Source organism: Diadema antillarum, unplaced genomic scaffold (assembly GCF_040938485.1).
Source record: "Diadema antillarum isolate AM-2024a unplaced genomic scaffold, OU_Dant_1.0 seq00000684_RagTag, whole genome shotgun sequence".
NCBI classification, from domain to species: Eukaryota; Metazoa; Echinodermata; class Echinoidea; order Diadematoida; family Diadematidae; genus Diadema; species Diadema antillarum.
In genome coordinates, this window is record NW_027271589.1 from 1,285,994 (window position 1) to 1,310,000 (window position 24,007).

Here is a 24,007-nt window from a genome sequence, read left to right on the forward strand (position 1 = left end):
TTGGGTCAGAAATACACTGAGTTTAGGAAAGGTATCTGAAGTCAGGCAAATTTAACGATAGAATTTTTGTGTAAGAATGCATTGTTTTGTTTCTGTATGTCGATTTATGAGTGGATGTCTTTTATACACTAGAGTGACATGCTTATGAAATGATACAAGAACAATTGAGTCATGTGATAACGTTAAGTTGTCTTATCAATGAAGTTTGCCATTCGACAGTGAATTTGAAATACTACATTTTTTATACCCCTCTATTTTGCTCTCTCTCTCTCTCTCTCTCTCTCTCTCTCTCTCTATATATATATATATATATATATATATATATATACATATATATATATATCTTCTACAAATCTTCTATGATGTAAATGCTTGTAAATATGTTCATGTTTCATGTATTTTCAAACTACAATTTGTAGACCTATTCACTGTGACTGTAGTGTACTTATTACCTTTTTAGAACCTTTGCATCAGACACGTATCGGACTTGATTAGCATTCATGTTATTTTCTGGTACCTTTTTATCCTGTATTCATGCATGTGTCTTTTGCTGTGTATAACGCCATGTAAACATGTGAACATAGATAATAAACTTCAGCTTCACATATACATATGCATTTATTCACATGTCCCCTTTTCTTTCATTGTTTTTATATTGAGCTTGGTATCAATATGTATAGAATATCGTTGCACGTTTAAGCAATATCATTTGGTTGGAAGGAAAAAAAAAGATCACCATGGCTACTGTAGGGTGATAATTGCCCACTCGGTCGGTATCATTATTTTGTTGCATGGGAGGGGAATATTGTTCATTATTACAGTGCCAGCTAACCGTGTAAAACGATATTCTCTTTCAATGCTCCTTTCTCCCCGGTTTCCTCCTCTCTATTTGTGAAACGTACACCCGGTGATTCTGAGGAAATGGACGCCACACAGAAGATTTTTGAGATCTTCATTTTGAAATCTCCGGCAATAATAGAACGGACGCTGTCATGCCACGCGAGAGATACATTATGAAAGTTTTTTTTCCCTTTTCCTCCAGCCTTCTTAACTGTAACTCTCCCTCGCTCCGTTTGGTAATCACTTACAGCTAGCGGCGAATTCGATAACTTGGGCTGTGTACGGCAGTTATTTGGACGAACCAAACACGCCGTACGCTCCTCAGCACGCACAAAACGCCGGAAAATACACGGCCGCGCTAATATAATCACTCAGTACATTGAGTAAACGCTGGCTTGGATTTAATTGCGATTAACCGTGACACACACCCGATAAATTGGGGATCTCCTTGTATCGACGATAATATTTCGCTCTCTCTCTTACCCAAGGCATATTGCTTAATCTCTTCTCTTAACTCTCCCCCGCCCTCTCTCTCCTCCCTCTTTTGCTCTTTATATATTCTCAAATTTTCGACATATCATACAGTATTGATATCTCACAATTAAGTTATCTACAATATTACAACAAAGGTATCCATCTTTTTTTCCCCCGATATGTAGCATCTACATTCAATCAAGATTACGAAGTCTAATCATTGATGGTTTACGTACATCACCTACGTGAAACGTCCATAGTTCTTTTATTCTTTCACGGGTGTAAATGCATGTATCTTTTATTTACGTATGTGTTATGTATATATGTATGTATGATTTAACATATGTATGTATGTTTCTATTTTTATGTATATATATATATATATATGTATGTATGTACATATATCAAATATATATATATATCATATATCATATATATCATAATTATATCATATTCCTCACGTCTCACTGGCAAAATAAGAACGAGATATATACAAATCCGGCATTCCTTTCCATATAACACTTTTTACTTTATTCTCAGTCAAAATGCTCATCAGCGTGAACAACAATTATGGCACGGCCCTCTGGAATAGGCTACCCTAGGTAAATAAGACGTTATCACTTCAATTGTTCTTATAACATTAATGGAATCAAACGATCATTACGGATTCTCCTTGTATGCTTGATGCATAAAATAGGTCATATGTACCATCAGGGCCTCATCGTTTTTGAATTCACTGAAATAAGCATCTGCGACGTTATGATTCTCCAAGTAATCCTTTTAAATAGTGTTTGCCAGCACAACCACCCGACAGCACAAGTGGTATTTTGCAATATCAGTGAAAAGAGGTTGCTAATGCATTCAATGCAAAATAATAAAATAGATGGCTTCCCAGATGTTAATTGATGGACCATTCTGGTCACTGAGCCTACGCATGCAAATCCATCCTGTGTGTGAAAATGATTGATGAATTCCATAAATTGTTTCGTTGTTCAAGCTTATGCATTATGTCGCTTTGAAAGCGGGTGAAGTACCTAATCAAAGGAGAAAAGATAAAAGTCATTTGTATCCATGTGCACATGAGCTAACACCATACTGGCTTATATACCCATATATACGACCGAGTTATTCGGCGGGCTTTAAAAATCTTAATTTGTGGAAGTAGTTCCAGCACGTATTCCATTGGTATCAACGGAATAACATTACAGAGATACAGGGCGGCGTCACGTCGTCCCAAAATTGACACAAGATGGCCTTACAAATAAGGAATTTTCATTTTCTTGCAAAGTTGGTCCCGAATGTGGCCAGAAGCCGAGCAACAACCAAAGCAAGTACGATGCCTACGGAAGGTCACACGATGGCACCCGAACTACTGAGAAGTTCAGCCGAAGGACACACGAAGGGAACGCGATGGGTACACGAAGATTTGTCACATCTCACGAAGTTGCCGCTGGAGCCTGAGAAACTCCACCGGCGGTTATGCGAAGGCTTAAGATGCCCTCACGTATGACTGGAAGTTTTATTCGATCAGAGCCGAATTTGAACATTTCCGTTATCATGTGTCCATCTTTGCTCTAATTTGGAACAGTGTGTCGCTTGCATGTCGCTTCCACAGGTCTTTCTCATCGGTCACTCGTCGGAAGCAAAGTTTGTTGCTTCCAGCCACTCACCCAAGTGTATCGGGTCGCAGTCTGATGAATCCGACTCGTGTAGGTTGACTATCAGGTCAGTGCCAGACATGTCGCGCGTGATCTTCATCGGAAAATCTTGCCTCATCGGATCATCGCCCGACATGTCTGACACTGACCTGATAGTCGACCAACATACACGACATAAGTCGGATCCATCTGACTTCGGTTCGTGGCCTGAAGCAAATAACTTTGCTTCCGACGAGTGACCAACGAGGAAAAAAGTCTCTATGAAATGGGGTATGAATAGGGAAGCTCTGCTCCATCGTGTACAGAGCTTCCGTTCCAGTGTCTTTGTTCCCATAGAAGTGTTATCTGCTTACAGGGTTTGCATCTTATACCATTTCATTAGCTCTGGTATAAACACGGTCACTGACGGTCAGCCAATATTACTCTACTGTACGGACCTTCATAAACTCATCTATTGTAAGGGTATATTCATCAACATTACTTGAATTTGAACATACGACGAGAATAGATCGTGGAATTGATACTCATAATTCTCGTGGTAAAAATTCATTTCATCTGCTACTCGCTTTAAAATGCTGGGGGTAGTGCGAGACCTCTCCGATGCGTGAGTAAACGATGAATGATCTAAGTATAACTAATTGATCGCAGATCGGAACCATTCGAAGAATCGTGAATGAAATGCATTGCGCTGACGTGGTAGACATAGACATCAATGGATGCAATGGCGCTGTGGATTAATGAAGGGCGAAACGGAAAAGGAAATGGCTTGAAAGCACAAGATACCACTTATATCCGGCCATTATATCCAGGCAATTATCATCAGAAAATATGGAGAATGATATATACAAAGTGAAATTACTAAGTCTCCATACGCACACCATCAAGTCAAGTTAATGTTTAGCCATATTTATAAACCACATCCTACTACCAGTATCATATTCAACACTAAGCCACAAAGGTAATTGCTGACGATAACTCCATGCTGCTTATATTATGTGCCTAGCTTATTTTCCATAGAGGTAAGCTACTGAATGCATTTCATAGTTTACTGTTACCCCATTATTACACAATTTACACATTGACTTCGATGGATCTACTCGGTATTTGTTTCTTGGAAGACATTATCGGTAGCTCATTATTGCGTGAAATTTATTTATCAATTTCATGGTAGGTAACGTTATCACACATACACAAACAAACATACTCCTTATTCGTTGGAAGTGATGGCATTAGCCCAATAAACATGCTGAGATATTTGCTGAGTGAGAAACAAGGTGTGGAATATAGCTTCGTCCAAGGAGGTATGAGAGAATGCCTCCTTGCTTCGTCGAGCTTTGTTGCGATCAGCAACCTGCGGGAGCTCGAGCAGCAACGTTTGGAAGGAGCGCGACGGGCAGCTACGACGACGGCGTGTCGACATCATCCAGCGCTCTCGAAGATCAGACCGTGGCCGACGAGGAGCTCTGAAAGTAACCTGCATGATGGGTAGATTGAAAACGAGAAAATAAACACCCGGTCAAGAAAGAGGAAAACATTGAAAAAACGAAGAAAACAAGATCCACATTATTACAATGTAAATTTTTTTAAACAGCGTTTCATATTGTGGTAGCAACATTCAATGGCAGGGTGGTCAAAGAAAATCCACTCGCACCGCCATTTATATATTTCTGATGACACTGAATGAGCGTCATTAGAGAATGGTATTAACACGTGCATTATGATACCCACTGCAACATCATGCAATCATTACGTATCATTATCCTGTCAAGTTATCACCAACCACAATAGTATCTTGACATGAAGAATTAGTGTAATTATTATCTGTCCACATAACAAACCTTCATGCAATGTGCGAAAACATTTAACTTTTAACTTACAACGACATTGTGCACTTCATTTTGATGATTGAAAGAAATGATAATGCTGTGCGTTGTTTCAATTACAACGAATAGCTATCACTTGTCTGACTTTGTGTACGTTCATGTTTTAACTGTTTGTCTTCATAAAATGTGTTCTCTAATGGACACAAGAGTCACTTATTCAAGGACGGATACTAATTTGATGCGATCATGTTGAGAGCATTAAGACAGGACTCTTAAAAACAAAATGTGTTATTTCGTTAATTAATTCTATTTCAAGAAGTAGCAATACCATTCATAATTTACATTTGCCAACCTCTGTCAAACAGAGTGCCTCGACAGCAATGTTGTTCAGGGTTATTCACCTTATTATGTTTACATGTGCGTGTATTTACCATTGCTTGCTATGTATACACAGTTGATTGCTTTCCAGGTGGATTACGATACTGAAACCAACTGTTGGTACACTAAAATAGCAAGAATGGTGAGACTAACGCAATATGCCTACAAATACATATACGCATGACCTATGACTACAAATACATATACGCAAACATATATAATATATATCATTCATGTATATATGATTTGATATTATGCTTCTATACTTTGCACAGGCAGCCGTTTAAGGTTCTCATCTTGTGTTCATATACTATTTTTGATATCAGGACCTGCATTCCCCCGAAGTGCTCTTTTTTTCCTATTGGAGTCCTTGACATTTTTTTTTCTACTAGTAACATAAATGAGAAAAGTGTCTGATTTCTGGTATTTTCATTAGGACAGTGTACGCCACGATTGAAATGTTTGAGCATATTGCTTAAAGCTGGATCTAACTGCACATCACTTTGTCGCCATTGATAAACAGACTAATGCTCAGGACGTTTTAAGCATGTTTGGCATACGCCAGTAAATGTGGATGTGGATTATGATTGATCCCGTTTGTACTAAAGAATGGCAGAGTTTCCAGGTAAGGTGCACATTCTATAAAGTCATTACGGGCATCATGAAATAAACTGATAAAGAGTCTACATGATATTACATAATGATTGCCGGGCAAATACCACATGAAGAAGATGGTTATAAGCCTTCTACAAGTGGAATTTATTGCATATAAATAGATAGATAGATGGATAGATAGACAAATATACATAAATGTATTATGTACGTATATGTATTTATTTGTATGTGTATATTGTACATATATGTACATTTGTACATTGTACGATGTACTTGTATAGTACTTTTACATGGTTATCTTTGATTGATCATGTTTGTTTCTGTCGAAATGTGTGCCGCAGTTTCATCACCGTGTTTTTCTGTTTTCTATTTATGTTTTGTTGTTGTTGTTGTTTTATGTATGAGTTTTGCTTTTCATTTCTGTATATTTATGTTGTATTTTATCCGCACGGACCTGCGGAAGAACAGTCTTCGGACTGAAATATGTTGCCGTGCTTAAATAAATGAATGAAATGAAAGGTGTTACAATCATAAATATCAAATAAATAAACCTGTCTAACCACAACAACAACAACGACAATTTGTGAGCTGCAGATCACATTCATATTCGTTGGACTTTTGCAATTGTCAATTATGAGGAGTTGGAAAATCATGAAGAAGTTTTCAGTCGTAAAAACATGTCATAAAAGGGATCATAAAACAACAACATGAATGAAATCCTTGGGCATTAAATCTACTGTATAAGTATAAATTTTCGGAAACATAAGGAACATTTGAGGTCCAATTCATCAAATGAAATAGCATTCATTTAATTATTTATTACTTATTTACTAGCTAGACCCGGAATAAGTGCCCAATAAATTATAAAAAAAAGCAAACAGTTAAAAGGTAAAGGTAAGCCATTTGCTACCAGAGTGTAGATATCTTTGTTGTTATTTCTTCGACAAACTTTTTTTTTCTGCGTAATATTGCTTGAACTGCTTGATCCTCGATTTACAAGACAGTGTAGTTCTATTGCCATTTAACGATAGGATGTGTGAGTCCTAATGCATAAGATCATCTTATTTATGGGATTTTTTTTTTCTTGACAGGGTTATAAATTTATGTTTGACTTTTTCCCATTCCATGCGTCGCACAATTTTTAATGTACAATATCACTTGGCGCGGCTCAACAGGTGCATAATATTCTATGGATATGCTGTTGAATGGTTGCTCAATACGATTTGCCAGTACCCGAATGAATTTGTGCAAAAGAGCGCCACCTCTAGTTTCAACCTGGGCCATCCGAATTCAGACGCTCGATTACATTTTGCGTAGTGGGTGAGCGATCATAATTATGTGTGTGTGTCGAGTTTCTTGGAAAAATGCGAAGATGCGCATTCATGGTTGCATGCATGTACACATGAAAAAGTATAATAGTGTAGTTATCCCCGGTATACCCTATTGTCGGTATTCCTATGTGAAGAGTCTGAGCGCATGATCCACGTTATACCACAACCGCTGCTTCGTTCGCTAACCATCCAGTTGCTATTACTCTTAACGCAACTGCTACAACTCTGCTTCGGCAACTACAACTCTCGCAACTTCAACTGTTAACAATGTTGGTTATAATTGTAATTCTACCTACATCGGCAACTCTGATTCATAATCATCTTTACTGATTCGATGTGTCAGGAAACATCAGACTAGCACGTAATGTTAAAAAATTTGATAATATCTAACTACATTAATATCAAATTCGGCAGCACAACTCGATAAGTACAGTAACATAAGCAACGTCAACCATTAAACATATTTGAATTTGTTACTAGTACTTCTACTGCTTCCGTTGCTACGCGTGCTTCTCATAAAAGAATTGCTGCTATTCATTCGGGGATCAAAATCACAGCAGTTTCAATATTTTACTGCCATGAACTCATTATTAGCATTGAATTTATGTATTGTATACCAGTTTACACAAATGTTTTTATTTTGTACAACCTCTTTTGTCAGTTTTTTTATCTCCTGCCAGTGATAGGCAAATTTCTGTATTTCATTAGATTATAAAGAATCTCCAATCTTCAAACTTGAAAATGACGACCTTATCAACCTCGATATAGGACAGATAATATTGCTGCTTCACGATCCTAATCTGATTTAGAAGTCAATCTAAATGCCAGACAAATAAACGCTAGTTAGTTTTATTGACTCATATAGTATTACTAAGATTCAATCAATCCTTGGAATGGTATCTCTTTTCTTATTTCGTGATGAAAAAGGAGGGAGGGGGAGAGGGAGAGAGAGGGAGAGAATCTAACTATATGTCTGCGCCTTGAAAGTATTCCGGACATTTTTACTTATCTTGAAAGATAGATCAGATCCCATCCTTATTATTCTGGGAAAAATAGGTTTTTGTTTCCTATTGAAATATAGAACACTGTGCAGTCTTAACACTTCACTTTTTTCTTTTTCTTTAGAGAGAGAAATCCTGAAAGAGAATGCGAAGGATAAGGATGGAAGAGTAAGAATTAGAGAGGGAGAAGAGAGAGAGTAATTAAAAGAAGAAGACAGAATAGGATTATATAGATGAGGGAGAGGAGAGAGAGAGAGAGAGAGAGAGAGAGAGAGAGAGAGAGAGAGAGAGAGACGGAGTATAAGAGGAAAACAGGGTCATTAAACGGCATTATACGGCCTGAGGTACAGCAGCCCAATCCCACTAACAGCAAGATTTGAATTTCACAACCATGAAGTCACGGGGCATTGGAGAGCGGTAGCACGCAAACGAAAAAAAGACAATGGTATTATGGATGAGCAGAAAAGAATCCAAGGAATGTATCATACCACCATGATTTTCACGGAAGGGTCTTTTATTCCATACTTCTGGTAGTAAAAGAATAAGAGAGAGAGAAAAGAGAGAGAGAGAGGGAAAAAGGATGGGGGGGGGGCAGTTTACCCAAAGGGTCTTCCACTGCGTGGCCCCACAATTGCGGGAGCAGTGACGTGTGGCGGCCGCACGGTAATCCGGGGTTTTAATGTGGCCGAGCCGCTAACGAGCCCTTTTCGAGTAGTTGTGAAAAAATGCAATGACAGTTAATCGACGCCATGATTGAGATTATAGTCTGAAGGAATTCTTGCCTGAAAAATAAAAGAAAGAAAGAAAAAAACCCAGGTCGAATGAAGTCAACACTTTGCTTATGGAGCAGTCAAAGCGTCTCAAAAAAGCGACATAAACAACAATAACAGCTCCTATACAGACCTAAGGCAAGTCTGTTTTCGCCAAACGACCAATGAAGTAACAATTAAAGTCTCATTTGACGAGAAAATGGGACACTTATCATCGCGTGAGATTCAAAAATAAAAATGGGAAACCATCGTAGTGTCGTCTCTCTCAATCTAACTGTATTTCCTTTTACAACTCTACATTTGCTTGGTTGCCCAGGGTTCAATTTAGATGCACCTAAATAGGCAAACATTTTTATTGTGCACATAATATGCGATGTTGTCTTAACTGCGATTTTTGTAGTATCACAGAAATTGTAAGCAAATCTGAATTGAAACACATGAGTAGTTAATATGATCAAATGCATTTGTAATTGTGCATCTTTACGGTGCTAGGTATTAAAATTTTCAATAAATATTCATTGAATTGATTTTCATTGCTACAATGATCATCCTCTTTATCGAAGACATTGACACTTAGTACAAATCCTACTGCAACCAACAAATAAAAAAAACATGTGAAAATTGAAACACAAGACCAAAAGTGTGAGCTCTTTGGATGTGTTTAAGCAGTGGAACATAGAGGAAGACGTGGATATTGTAAAGTCTAATTCGGCAGAGTGAAGAGATCGTAAGGTTGGTGTCTATCTCGAAACAGCAACCCTTACTACAGGTTGCTTCGCTTCTTTAGAGTGTGTACATTTAAAAAAAATAAATAAATAGTCAAATATTCAGAAAGTTGGTAAAAATATCTGATGATTATTTGTTATTAGCATTTTTTCCCGGACATCAATTTTTGATTGATAGTGTTTTTATTGTTGTTTATGTATATGGCGTTTTTATCCAGTATGGAATACGTACGCCAAGGCAAACCATCTTAGTTTTCTGAATTATGGATCACAGACGGCATGAACGGAAACAGGACTGGCAAAAAAATACAAAATACAAAAAATAATTGATCTTTTGAAGAAAGTAGTGGTTCTCATCCGCAATGGAAGAACTCGCTCAACTGCGCTTGCCAGAATGATCGACCTATCTTGAGAAAGATATAGACAGATATGGATGAAAGGTTTGATCCCAGTGCTATTCTTATACATCTTAAAGTAAGTCTATCATAACATTTATAGAGAAACATTAAATCTTTCCAATGATACCTCACTTGTTATAACGTGTATGCGATGGATAATTATGTAGTGTGCAAAATCTTAGCAGCATGTTCATTCTTGTGTACCACCATCAGTATTCCCTGCCATTATTTATACGTGAAGCTTTCACAAAATGATACTTAAAATAGTCTTTTAAATGCTTTTAAAAAAATCGGAAATTTGCGATTGACGGAATTTACCATACTCCATCAATCTCATAGGCAAAGATGATGAAGAAGAATAAATCTTTTTGGAAAATGCTGAACCGGCATGGTGATCTTTGGTTATAGATTTCTTGGGAGTGAAGACATTTATTTTGAAGCTTTTTTTTCGCACGCTTGAGCGTTTCTTTATCAATATGAACATTAGTAGCTCGCGCAGTCACCAAAGTTTTGTTCTTTTTGTTTTAAGAATAATTGCTACAATGTTTAGCAATATCTTTAGCGTGCAGGTGGGCAAAGGATGGGGGGGGGGGGTGAAACAGAGTTTGGAAAGTTTAAAAAAAAAATCAGTCTTTATGCACCTTCTTGATTTTGCTGTTAGAAGGGTGGAAAAAAGGAAAAGACGAAAGGACGTAAACAAGAAAAAAGAAAGAAGGAAAAAGGCCAGATTTTCATTGGATTGGGAAAAAAAGTGCAAACGTCTAGGTTCGTCATTAATGATGAGATACAATTTGGCGTTTTTCTAAGGGTATGCGTGTGATAACGATCTTATTATATATTATTATCCTTATATTCTCTCTTTTTTTTTCTGTCAGGGGTGAAAGGAGACGCCTAAAGTGTGTCCCAGTGCGCACGGCTGGTTATGAGCGGAGGAGAAAAAGAGAAAATTCACATCTACGGGTGAAAATGTTTGTTAGCTCTTGTGAGGATTCCGTGCCATTTTGAACGAGGGGAAAAAATAAATAAATCACAAAAAGGGGAACATCGAAGTTTAGCGCCTCCATCCTGCTTTATCGTTCGCTACTCGGTTGTAATTTTTTGTTGATTTCATTTGAAAATAAAAAGAGATGTAGGGAAAAAAATCGTCCCCTCTCGCGATGGTAATCAGAATACCTCGACACTTTAGAAATTCCCAGAGAAAAAAGTCCCTGCAGAATGAATAGCGGGGCTATTATCGCCCGACCTCCGAAGCCCCGCGGGCATGGGGGTTCTTTTGAAAGCTGCGCTTGTGGTCCACCATTGAATTCGCTCTTCCCCCATTCCCCGCAGCGCCCCGCGGGCTGCCGGGTAGACTCCGTAGCGCTCTCATTCACCCAGTCCCATTCACTACAAATCACGTTTGGTGGCAGGGGCTTTGAAGAGATTCTTTATCTCGCATGCTGAATAGCCCTGCCCCGAGACAAGGGACATACCTGTACATCGATCTTGCCTCCATTCTATTTTTTTTCCTCCCGCAAAGAATCAGGCTGAATTGACCCGTCTGCTCAATGAATGTCAAGTCTTTTGGTATCTTTTGTGGAGGTTGGTGTGAGGGGGCAAAATAGTGTCTTTCATAAAGAGTATATAGGATGAATGTACACTGCTAAGGCGAAGGTAATGAGCGAACAATTGCCTGAGACGCCTTCCCAAAGCTAATACCTATTGGAAGACATGTGGTTAAGGCAAACACAAGTCATTCAGTCGTATATTACCCCACCTTAGAAGGTAATTACATCCCCAAAGAGGCTGCCTAAACAGCGATACAATGTTTTTTATGTCAACATATAGATTCCGGATTTTCCTGCTTCTTTGATTCTCTTCAAGTTCATGATTATCAACATTCCAGGAAACAAAACATTGCTATAAATGTATCCATAACTATGTTTCTCGTAACAATAAATGAATTAAAACTGACACTTTATGACTACATTTCCCGGTAGAAGATAAAGATAAACGTTTAAAAGTGATACAAGTATTTCTTAAATTAGCTAAAGCTATTCTGAGCTAAGATCATGATATGGGATGACACGGGTTGATCTTTCTACCATTTAACTTTGTGGTTAGAAGAAGATACATTAAATCCGGATAGTTGAGAATACCATCTGAGTGCAGTGCTTCGTTAGGAGTACGTTTGATGATTAGGAAACATGATGTAAACTGTTGAAATATGATTCAGTACTGTTGCAGTATATGTTTATCAATTCAATCTCTATTTAAGTCTGAACAAGATTACTAACGGATGCACCTATAAGGGCTTCACAACTGAATATCGAACCATCCCCAATGTCGTATGTAAAAAGAAGAAAATCAATTTAACGAGGTGTTTGACTTATACCCTATAGCTGCCGTTATCAAATTCTATGAATCCGAGGGATGTTGATAGACGTTGGGATGGATTATCACGTGAAATATGTGAGATTTATCTCTGCGAGATTTCTTGAACAATAGATCAGCAGCACAACATGTTATGGACGTTTTAATGTCAGAAGAGATCACGTGACCTTGAGTGGGGGAGGACGCGCTTTAGTAGCTTCTCTTCGGATCAAACGAAAGGCGACATTCTTGCTGCAAAACAAAATACAAAACCCAACTCAATCGCGGTGTTCCCGTGCCAAACGCTGATCGAGCACGTGGGCGTATGCCATAAACAAAAACAGAGAAGGAAGCTTGCTTCCTTCAACCGTCCGTTCAAAAATGCAGATCTGAATGTGTCCTTCACATTAATAAGAATAACGAAAACAAGCAAATAAACAGCACGAAGCAATAGAAATGTTCCTTTGAGCTGTATAGTAAGAAATCAAACAGAAAAGAGTGCGACTATACTAGAAACTGTAATAGAATCTTGTCGGCTTATACTTTTCTCTTGCACTAACTTAATTGGTGGGTAAAAGCAAATATGAGAAAACAATATAAGATGACAATACATTATAAAACAGATTGCAAATATGCTATTTGACACTCTCTTACGTACAGATAAACACACAATGTGATTTTTTTTTTATATGGAGCAAAGTGATGTTTCGGGAAAAGCTGATATGATGTAGGTGTCTATTTTGATGGAAAGATAATGAATATACTGACACACAAGTTAGATTGAGACATTAATGAAACTTCTTCACAGTAAGATACATGAGAGATAGGAGAGAAAGAAAGAATATAACAGGAAAGATGAAAACATGATGTCCATGAAGTAGAACTTGTAGTACATACTATGAAGTGTTGTGTTGTTTATTTCACTGTTGAGGGTTGACAACTTTGAAAATGGCGTTTATCAATTTTTGCACTTAAACTCTTCATTACATCCATGCATAAAGGCTTTTGAAAGTTCTGAAACTGAAACAAACTCTTGTGCACGGACAACAAAGGGTTTCAATGAAAATGAACTTTTTGCTCTCTCTTATGAATCTTTAACAGTGAATAGTAAAAATGGAAACAAAGGGACATACTCTAAACCACAGATATGTGGTTGAAAGAACTTGATTGGTTGTACACACACACACACGCATATATATATGTGTATGTGTGTGTGTGTTTGTGTGTATATAGATTATGTTTAGATGTATAGATAGATATGTACATAAATTATGTTCATGCGTGTGCACATATTATGCATGTATATTATATACATACATATATATATATATATATATATATATATATATATATATTTATATATATATATATATATATATATATATATAAAGCGCAAGAGCTATTTATTCTTATACTCTCAAGAGCTCCTGATATGCATATGAATAATGAACAGTTAAATTAAAAAAAAAATGTGTTCGAAGTTTTCATTTAAAGAACGCCACAGTTGGGGATTTAATGATTTTTAATGACAAATTCTTCCACAGTTTGAGAGTTGCATGAGCAAATGCTTGGTCTCCTAATGCTTTATTTGTTTTCCATGTTGCGAATTGTAGAAGAAGAGTGTCTTTAGAACTGCGCAGGTTATGAGTGTGTTTGTGAGATTTACGTATACTTACAATGCAGTAATATAAACAGAGGGCCTGACCAGCAAGCACCTTGTATTCAACTAAAAAGATCTTAAATGATATTTTATTGCAAAACAAGATACAAAACCCAACTCGATCGAGTTGTTTTTGTGCCAAACTCTCATCAAGCACGTGTGCTTATAGCATAAACAAAACAGGAAAGGGTGCTTGCTTCTTTCAACTAACTTTTCAAGAATGAAAGATTTGTAAAAGAAGAGTGTCTTTAGATCTGCGGAGGTTATGTGTTTGTGAGATTTACGTACTTATAATTCAGTAAGTAAACAGGGGGCTTGACCAGTAGGTACCATGTATTCAACTAGAAAGATCTTAAAGGCACAATGTATCATTTGCAGATGAAACAAAAACCTCTAAAAAACAAAAAGTTCTAAAATGTTAGTTAGGGATAGATGAAACCACTGTAAAAATTTGAATCCGTATAAGCAATTTTAAGTATTGTTAAATACACAAAATGTGAACAATAGTTATAATACGAATGCTTCCATACTAAACCGTCTACAGTTATGGTTTATTGAGAAAAATGCTGATATCTCCTTATGTTTTAGGCTTTATTGCGAAAATTTTATATGGTAGGATGTTTTGTGATACAACAGACCTGTACATATGCATCAAATGTGATATCTTGAACATTCTTTAAATCACTGCTCCCAAAGGTAAACTGGACCTTTAAATGATATTCTGTTGGCGAAATGGAAGGCAGGGCAGCTCTCTCAGAAGAGGAGTGATCCCAGAGAATCGGGATTTACTATAGATCAGTCTGATAATTGACCTGGCTTCTGTGATCCAAAACCATTGACTATACTATCATAACTAGGGAATAGGAACACATAGGAATCACATTGTGAAATGGCCTGCGGGAGAAGTACACACCTTAGACAATCACAGTAAGGAATGATAATAATTATGATGAGGATGTTGATGATGCTGATGATGATGATGGTGGTGATGATGATGATAATTATAATAATGATAATGATAATAATGATAACGATGATAATAATAATAATATTATTAATATTATCAATAATAATGATAATAATAATAATAATAATAATAATAATAATGATAATAATAATAATAATAATAATAATAAATACATTTGTAATGCGCCATCGATCTAGTGACCTATTCTGAGGGGCAGACGGACATACTTATGGAGCGCATTACATGCAGTTTAACATAATTAAAGTGGAAAAGGACAAGGAAGAAATAAAAACATATTCTAAACAAATCCAACAAAATATTCCACCAAAACAAGATGGGCACATTGTATGACATAAGATTCTTTTAAAATGTTTCTACTATGGATTCTCCCGATCGGATCATCTTCAGTGAATGAAGTGGAATAGAATTATTAATTAAATAACATGCAATAAGTGGATAAACACAAGCAGATATATGTCTGTAAATCTTGATATTGCAATCGCTGCATTTAATACAGTCGTGTATGATTTTGTTTAAATCGGTTTATGAATGACGTGTCATGTAGATCGTGTTTCGAAGTATAAACACCATCAGCATAATTTTTAAGGGTGAAGGAAAATAACATTAACAAGGAAATCGTCCAAACCATTTACATAAATGGGGAAGAGAGAGAGAGAGAGAGAGAGAAAGAAAGAGAGGGAGAGATAGATAGATAGATAGAGAGAGAGAGAGAGAGAGAGAGAGGGGGGGGGGGGTGATTGACATCATATCCACGACAACGGAAGTGAATTTTGCGTCCTTGGATCCAGAATTCGCAGAATGAGTGTGATGCATGCTTGACATACGTATAATGGGCTGACGAGATTTATTTTGAGCCGCGACAATGTTCTTTGAATTCATCATGATATTCTTTTATTTACTCCATGCAGGTACATCCGGGACATGTGACCGCAGTATGAATAGATAAACAGACGTAACCGATCACCCAACAGAAAGCTACCGGTCTCCCGCGTCTTGGTATTTCCGTTACCCCCAAATAAATCCTGTTTTTTAAAATGAGACATCTCTTCTTCCTCATCATGACTGTGAAGAAGAAGAAAAAGAAGAAGAAGGAGAAGAAGAAGAAGAAGAAGAAGAAGAAGAAAAGAGAGAGAGAGAGAGAGAGAGAGAGAGAGAGAAAGAGAGTAATGAGAAAATGAGGGAAAACACGATTTTTCTCACCAATTAAGTTTTTAGGTTTTCACTCGAAGTTATCAAGTAGTCGCTGCGGAGGCGCTTCTACCGGGAGCAGAGTGGGGGTGATTTCCGCGTACCCTCGAATCACCATTTAATTATGCGCCCACAACCAACCGGGCAGGATTATCCTGGCCAACATGAATGAAAAGGGGGTGTGGAAAATCGTTGGGAATTATCCTCATCTGCAATTAGTTGCGTGAAATGTGTCATTCTCTTTTATCTTGGCGCCTTTGTCTGTTCCCCTAGGTTTTGGTTAAGGAGCGCTTTTGAAAGGAGCTCGGTATTATGTCGGTTTTGGATGGAAATCGATGGCGAGCAAGAACCGCCTCCCTTTCGAAGGAGACGGTACAAAATGTCCTCGCCTATTTTTCAAGGCGGTAGGGATTTATTCCGCTTTACTATCATCACATCAGGAAGCAAAAAGCTACATCTATCCTCATCAGAAATTTGACCTGTGACCTTTAAGACGAGGGATCTCTTTCGCAAGAGACCCTGGGTTATGATTTTCTTCTTTGTTATTCACTACAATTTAGTTTTCAGAGAGAAATCAATAATTCAAATCTCACTTAAGTTATTCAAAGCTTAAGAAAAAAATATGGGTTGCATCGATTTTGTTTGGATAACACACACACAGAGCAATTTTAATGTATATGTATATATTATATATATATATACACACGGTTTTTTACATTCTATTGTTGAAAAGATAATATTTGCTCTTCGAAAGAATTCACTTAGAATTTTATCCACATTTCTGCAAAGTAGTTAAGTGAGCGCCTGTAATCATTCTATCCAAACATGCTTTTAAAACACACACCAAAAAAGTGCGCAGTGCTCAAAGACCTTCACGGGGATTTGCTTTTGTATTGCTGGTACATAAAAACAATATCACAACGACGTAGGTAATAATTTATACGCTAAATTATGAAACATAAAAACAACCACGACAAAAGATATGCAAAATGAAGTATAATATTATGATATTAGAACAACGCCGTGAGATAGGTAAATGGTGCATAGTTAAACCTTAATTGGGATACTAGGCCCCATGTTTTTATTCTTCTTTTAAATTCTTCAATGAAAATGACCACTTGACACTCGTTTTATAATAAACAGAGAACCGATTAACGGCACAGTAGTTTTGGTTTCATGTTTAGCCTATGTCAGTTCAATATCTCAAAGAGCACAATAAAGACGAGGCCAACTTGGGTTCAAAAAATTCGACAACAAACACATAAGTTCGCTGATGTTGACATCCTTCAAGTTTTGGTTCTACCCTGCATAGTTGCTATCTTCCTGGTTTTGATCTAACAAGAGTTAATTGCACTTTTATTTTCCGTATGTAGGCCTATTTTTTGTGACTCATAGGGCATGAATAGATGATAGGAAAGGGCAACCGCGTTTGCCGTCCATTGCTTGCCGGATCAGGTTTGATAAATTTGCAATTATTGTTAAACGGACGGAAACCGTACTTATTAAGAAAGTTAACATTACACCAGCAAGTTACCACGCATCGTAAAAAAAAGCGACTCTCAATCGAACAAAGTTCTAAAGAGATGCACACTTTGTTTCAATGAAGTTATTTTCCTTTTCCGCTCTCCTTGCTTATTCTGGCATTTCCAAATGTAATGATAACAGATCAATGACATCCATTAAAGCAAGTACATCCACCCGAAGAGCTTGCTTCCAAAAGGCGCTAAATCCATCATTTTCAATGGATTTAGCGCCTTTGGAAGCAAGCTCTTCATATGCAGAAACGCCATTGCTTATGCCAGTAACACTGGTCTGAACTGTAATATTGATACGGAATATGAAAAAGGAAACTTCAAAATCATCCCCAGTTATTGATTCTGTGCATATGAGACTTCACTCCCCTAATAGCGAACTTGATAGTTCGTCAGTAGAAATAATATTGCTTGTTCTTACACGGACGTCATTATCAAGAATATGTATCAATGTCGATTGATAGCCGAAATAATATTTTGATTTGTGGAAATTGTCACAGATCATCTTGATAAGTCACGCTCGTAATTTGTTGTGGTACTGCTTAGTTGCAGCGTGCAACAGGCAGACAAAAAAAAAATGGGTAAATAAATGTTCTGTTCCTCGGTATTATCGTGGTGTGATTAATCACGATTCTTGTCACTTCGGAGCTTGCAATTTGGAGATTTAAGCCACAGAGCGACATCTATCATGTGTTAGCTCTCAATTTCTCAATTACTGAAGTACCAATCTTCATCTTTCTCTGTGTTGTTTGGCACTCCTGTGTAAAGGCCTGGTTTATGCTGTGCGGTGTTGAGCTACAATAGTGACACGGGCTTAGGGTTTATAAGTGTGTATGTGTGTGTGTATGTGTGTTTGACTGGAGGGGGGGGGGGTGCGGGACTTACTACGCAGCGGAAAGGGGGTGGGGTCGTATTCCACTCAATATTCGTTCAACCGATCGTCGGAGCTGTGCGCCGACTTGTTATTCACAAACAAGAGCCAGACTTAAATCCTTTCTCCTCAAAATCATTATCTTTTTCACTCTGTGGGAGATAAGTAGGACCTAAAGAAGAGGCAAAATAACCATCTCTATTATCGGCAGCCTTTTGTTCGTTGAAGCGACATGGGAATCGAAAAAAAAAAAAGAGAGGGGGAAAAAAAATCGTCCGCCCCGATCAGGCGGAGCGCAAAATCAATAGTCACGTCAACTCATCAAAAGAGTTACCTCGGACGAGAGAGAGAGAGAAAGAGATAGAGAGAGAGAGGGAGAAGAAGAGATGACAAGCGCTTCATATACCATTTGGCTCTTTATGGTCTTTATATCCTACGGGAACGACTTAATGGTAACCCGGTTTGAGTGATGAGTCTTTCACATTCCTTTGCAGACACGAAAGGGCGAACCCATCCGTCTTCTACACATCTTCTCTCGCTCAGAAAAGAAAAGATCCAGGAAACGAGCCTTATTTTTTTTTTTTTTACATCTATTTATATATTTTTAGGTTTGGCTGTTTATTTGAAAAGCCATACTTCAGGGATGTAGCATATCTTATAATATATGCCTAATACATATAAATATATGTATATATATATATATATATATATATATATATATATATATATATAAATGTGTGTGTGTATTATATATATATATATATATATATATATATATATATATATATATATATATTACGTGTGTATGTATAACTTTTGGAAAACGCATGTTTTATCGTATATACGGTGCCAACAACAATGTATAGTTATTCCTATCACGACAAAAATTAACGAATCAACACTGAGTTATACAGAAGTAGACTCTGAATATAGCGTTGTGTAGAATCACTAAAATGTCAATAATAACACCATTATGTTTTTCAGTTCAGAAAGTCATGCATTATGCATATTACATATATACACATAGAGTAAGTGTGTTTATTTGTATGATATTATACATGATTCAATGGAAATGGAGGTCTAGGGAGATTGGATGCTCAGTAAGTAAGTCCCTGCCTAAGCAGTTATTCGAAACACCAGACCTTCCCAAGATATCTGACGGATTTCGATGCATGTATGCACCTCTCCTACGAGGTGGTGCTGTTGATTCACGTTTTATGACAAACTCGGCAATTAGATAGGGTACGTGAAATGACATCTCGCCAAAGGCTGAATATAATGAGAAAGAAAATCATGAAAGTAGAGAAGGAGATAGATTGATAGAAAGAGAAAATAGACACAGAGAGAGAGAGAGAGAGAGAGAGAGAGAGAGAGAGCGACAAAACGAGAAAAAAAAAGAACTTTCGGACTTTTTAACAATGTCCAATTGATCCTCAATGATCGCATTATACTGAGATAATGATCTCCCTGAGAAATCGCTCAGTTTAATTTACTGCAAGAGCAATAGTTTATCGTACATTCCATGCAGCACTAATCTTTAGGAAAATAGGCATTCCCACACACTCGGCATCTCTTACCCGGAAGCGAAAAAATGTATGACCAGGGTTCATATCCTTATCTTGAGCTTGTTTCATAAAGATTGAGCGTAAGTTTCATAAACAACTTTGCGAATGATTGCAAGTAACGCTCAAACTACTGAAAGTTACCCTTAATTTTTCTTGAAATCAAGCGTAAGTGTCTTTATAAAACACGACTTACGCTAAATATTGAACTTAAACTTGATTCAATGAGTTACGCTCAATAAATCGAGCGAAAGATCAATCGCAACTCTTTATGAAATAGGCCCCAGGTCATCTTCCCAGACACTTTCTTAGTTTAAGTTTGAGTTTCTGTGACTGGCTGTCATCGTTCAACATAACTAAGGATTAAGTTAAATTTGATTTTGAGTCTATGAATATGCGTGGACGAGCCTAAATGTATTACAGTAATAACCTTCCCCTTGCTCATGCTGTAGATGTTACAGAATATGCGGTAATCGTTTTTATTGATTTAAGTGAAACATTTAATGTTATAGATCCTTTTGTTCTAAAGATTACGTTAGGACGTATAAGTGGAACCAAGTCACTTGCAAGTGTAAATTACTGACAAGCTATCTCACAAATCGTCAACAATAACGTTTATTAACAGATTCCCATCAGATCTCAAAGATATAACGTGCGGAGTACCACAAGGGTCTGTTCATGGACCTCTCATTTCCCGTACCAAACATATGATTAAGTTTATAATTATTTGCAGATGACACAAGTGCATTTTGTTAAGACTAAAATCCTAACGTCTTATTTCATGATATAAATCTTTAAATCAATCAGGTTACTTGAAAAGTAACCTGGCGTTAGCAAATTACCCTATATCATATTATCAGCCCGATATATATATATAAATATATATATATATATAAATATATATATATATATATATATATATATATATATATATATATATATAATTAATAATATATTAATAATATATTAATATATATAATTTAATCAATCAATAACGTTGTGATATTGCCGTTTCTGCTGAGTAGCTGCCTAAATCTAAATATATATCTCCATAGTTACGCATGTTAAGTTATCCAAAAATCCTTTTAATCCTTTATAAATGCATTTTGCTATATGTTGGAAAGGTTAGGCAATGCATATAATCGTCAATGATTGTTCGCATTATTTAGTTTTCTTGTTGTTTGTGAACGGGTGTAACTCGCGCATTTTTTTTAAGGGAAATATAAAAATATGAATATCCCCAAAGATACTTATGAACATACATACTTAGATATGTGAATGCATGAATACACAAATACATAAATGTATAAATACATAGATACGCGTACATATAGATCTATATATGAATAAATTAGTACCTGCGCAGATGATAAAGAGATATATAGACATATACTCGCAGATAACGAGACATAAATAGATAACTTACTTTTTAAAGTCTTGACCACTGAGTTCTTCTTTGATATCAGTCAAAATTTAGAAGTGATAGTATCGTCCGAGAGCCATAGGAATTTCTACAAGAAAATGAAAATAGTTAATCATGATTAACGACAATATTGACTTACCATCAAGAATATACACATATAATGATCAAGAAGTATATTCAAAGATACATTGATTGCATTGAAATTAAATTACTTTAAAGAAAGAAGACAAAACGAATTGAAAATAAAGGACAAAAGTGCTCGAACGGGCATTCCAACTTGATTTCCTGAAAGTTAGAAAATCATTATTATCATTATTTATTTTATGGCTATGACTTTGTTATCATACTGCATTCAAATGACTGGGATAAGCAAAAAACCCTTCCGGAAAAACTTCGTGGAAAAACACGAGCCTTGACTAACAATGTAGCAAATGTCTTAGATCAACAATGTTTCATATGCTACCTGACGTAGAGGTGTATAGTAATTTCAACATTGCATTATGAAAACAAAGCTCCTTCGTCTATTTTTTACCCTTGTCACATTGCTGACTTACATGTTAAACGTTTATAGATAAATCCTTCAAACTGATATTGCGTTTCATAGTATATTACAAACATCTATTTTTGAAGTTGATTTATACATTCTTCCAAAATCAAATGCGATCAATACACTTTCGTTTAAACTATTTCGGTAAGATTCGCTATTTTGTATCCAGCCTTCAATGTGAAAAAGAGCTACTGCGCAAGAAAGCAACATAAATTTACGAGGAAACGAGTGACACAATATAAAAACAACAACAAATGCATGTCATGTGTCTCCCAGGCTCATAACAATATCAAATCCATTCAGTTAAAAATTGTGACTTGGTGATATGATATAGGGTAAGTTTATTCCGTTCCCCATGTTTACAAGATTGTCATGGCCTTGGCATACTTCTCTCTATCAGAGAACATCGAATTTCTTCTTCTTTAACCTACTTGCTTTGTGGCTGGCTCGGCCCAATAAACTTCTACAATATTGGACACCTCTAAGGAACCCGATCATTTCTTATTATCTCATTTTCATCCACCTATGTGTCCAATGTTTTGATCAAGCCAAACGATAATCGCGAGATACGCAACTATTAAGTTGGCAAATTGATGAGGAAAACATATGCACGCTACACCAATATCTCACCTGTCAGTATGCGTTAACAGAAGCGGAAGCAAATATCTAAATAGAGCATAATTATATACTTAGTATTTTCCTATAACATAGATATACATGTAAGGAAACGTTGTGATCTCAGGGCTAAGTATATGACGTAATGGAGCTTACCTAATGCATCTCCACCTGCAAAGTTGTTCAGAATTAGATTTCTGCCATTTCTGCCATTTTTTTTTTCGTTGAGATGAATGTGTGTATATAAAAGGGTATGATAACATCGCAATTATTTTCCTTCAGTGATGATTAGATTTAGTCACTAGTATTCACTTTACGTGTAAAAACATTCAACGTTTGTGTGATGATAAGTTTTCTTTGATGTACATAACAAATCAAACTGAATACGACTGCAATCATTTACGAATACATTTTCAAATATTCTAACATTTTCGGTGATTGTTGCAATGCATGGTCAAGAAGAAGTGCGTTCCTAAGAAAAACAAAGGAAGAAAAGTTAAAAGAGTTCTGACTCAGGTATACGTGAAGATAGATTAAGCTACCAATCTTAATTCACGTTACATTAAAAGTAAGCCAGAAAATCCTTCACACGATAAACAGAAAAACGCACACAGATGTTCTTAGTCTAACCGCAACGTTCTTAAGGTTATTCGTCATCCCTATATAGACTGTCGTGCTTGCCCTTTTAATCTTATCTCGTTCATTCAAAGACGTTAAAGGTGAAAAGTTTGCGACAAAGCGGAGAAAGAGAAGATGCATTGTCAGAATAAAGAAAACACACACACGCACACACACACGCACACACACAAAACACACACACACACACACATATATATATACATATATATATGTGTATATACATGTATTTATGTATGTATATATATACATATATATATAGCTGAAAAAATATATGCACACAGGTTTTGCTCTCTATAAATTGAATTTGAATTGATATGTTACTGTTCATATACATACGTATATTATATATGTTTACATTATATTATACAAAGAGTTTATCTGCAAAACAAGTTAACTCTATTTTTGTTGGCTTTATATAATCGTAGTTAAAGCTGCTAAAAACAAAGAAAGCAAGAAGAAAATGTAGGATAATTTTAGTCATAACTTCAAGAATGTACCTTTTTATAACAGGTTAAGTATCATAGGAAAGGTTTTATATTGCATATAGTTTTCTATCTGATAATGGACTTACTTCGAAAAGTTCAAAATGGCGCTTGATTCGTTTTGCTATCAAACTC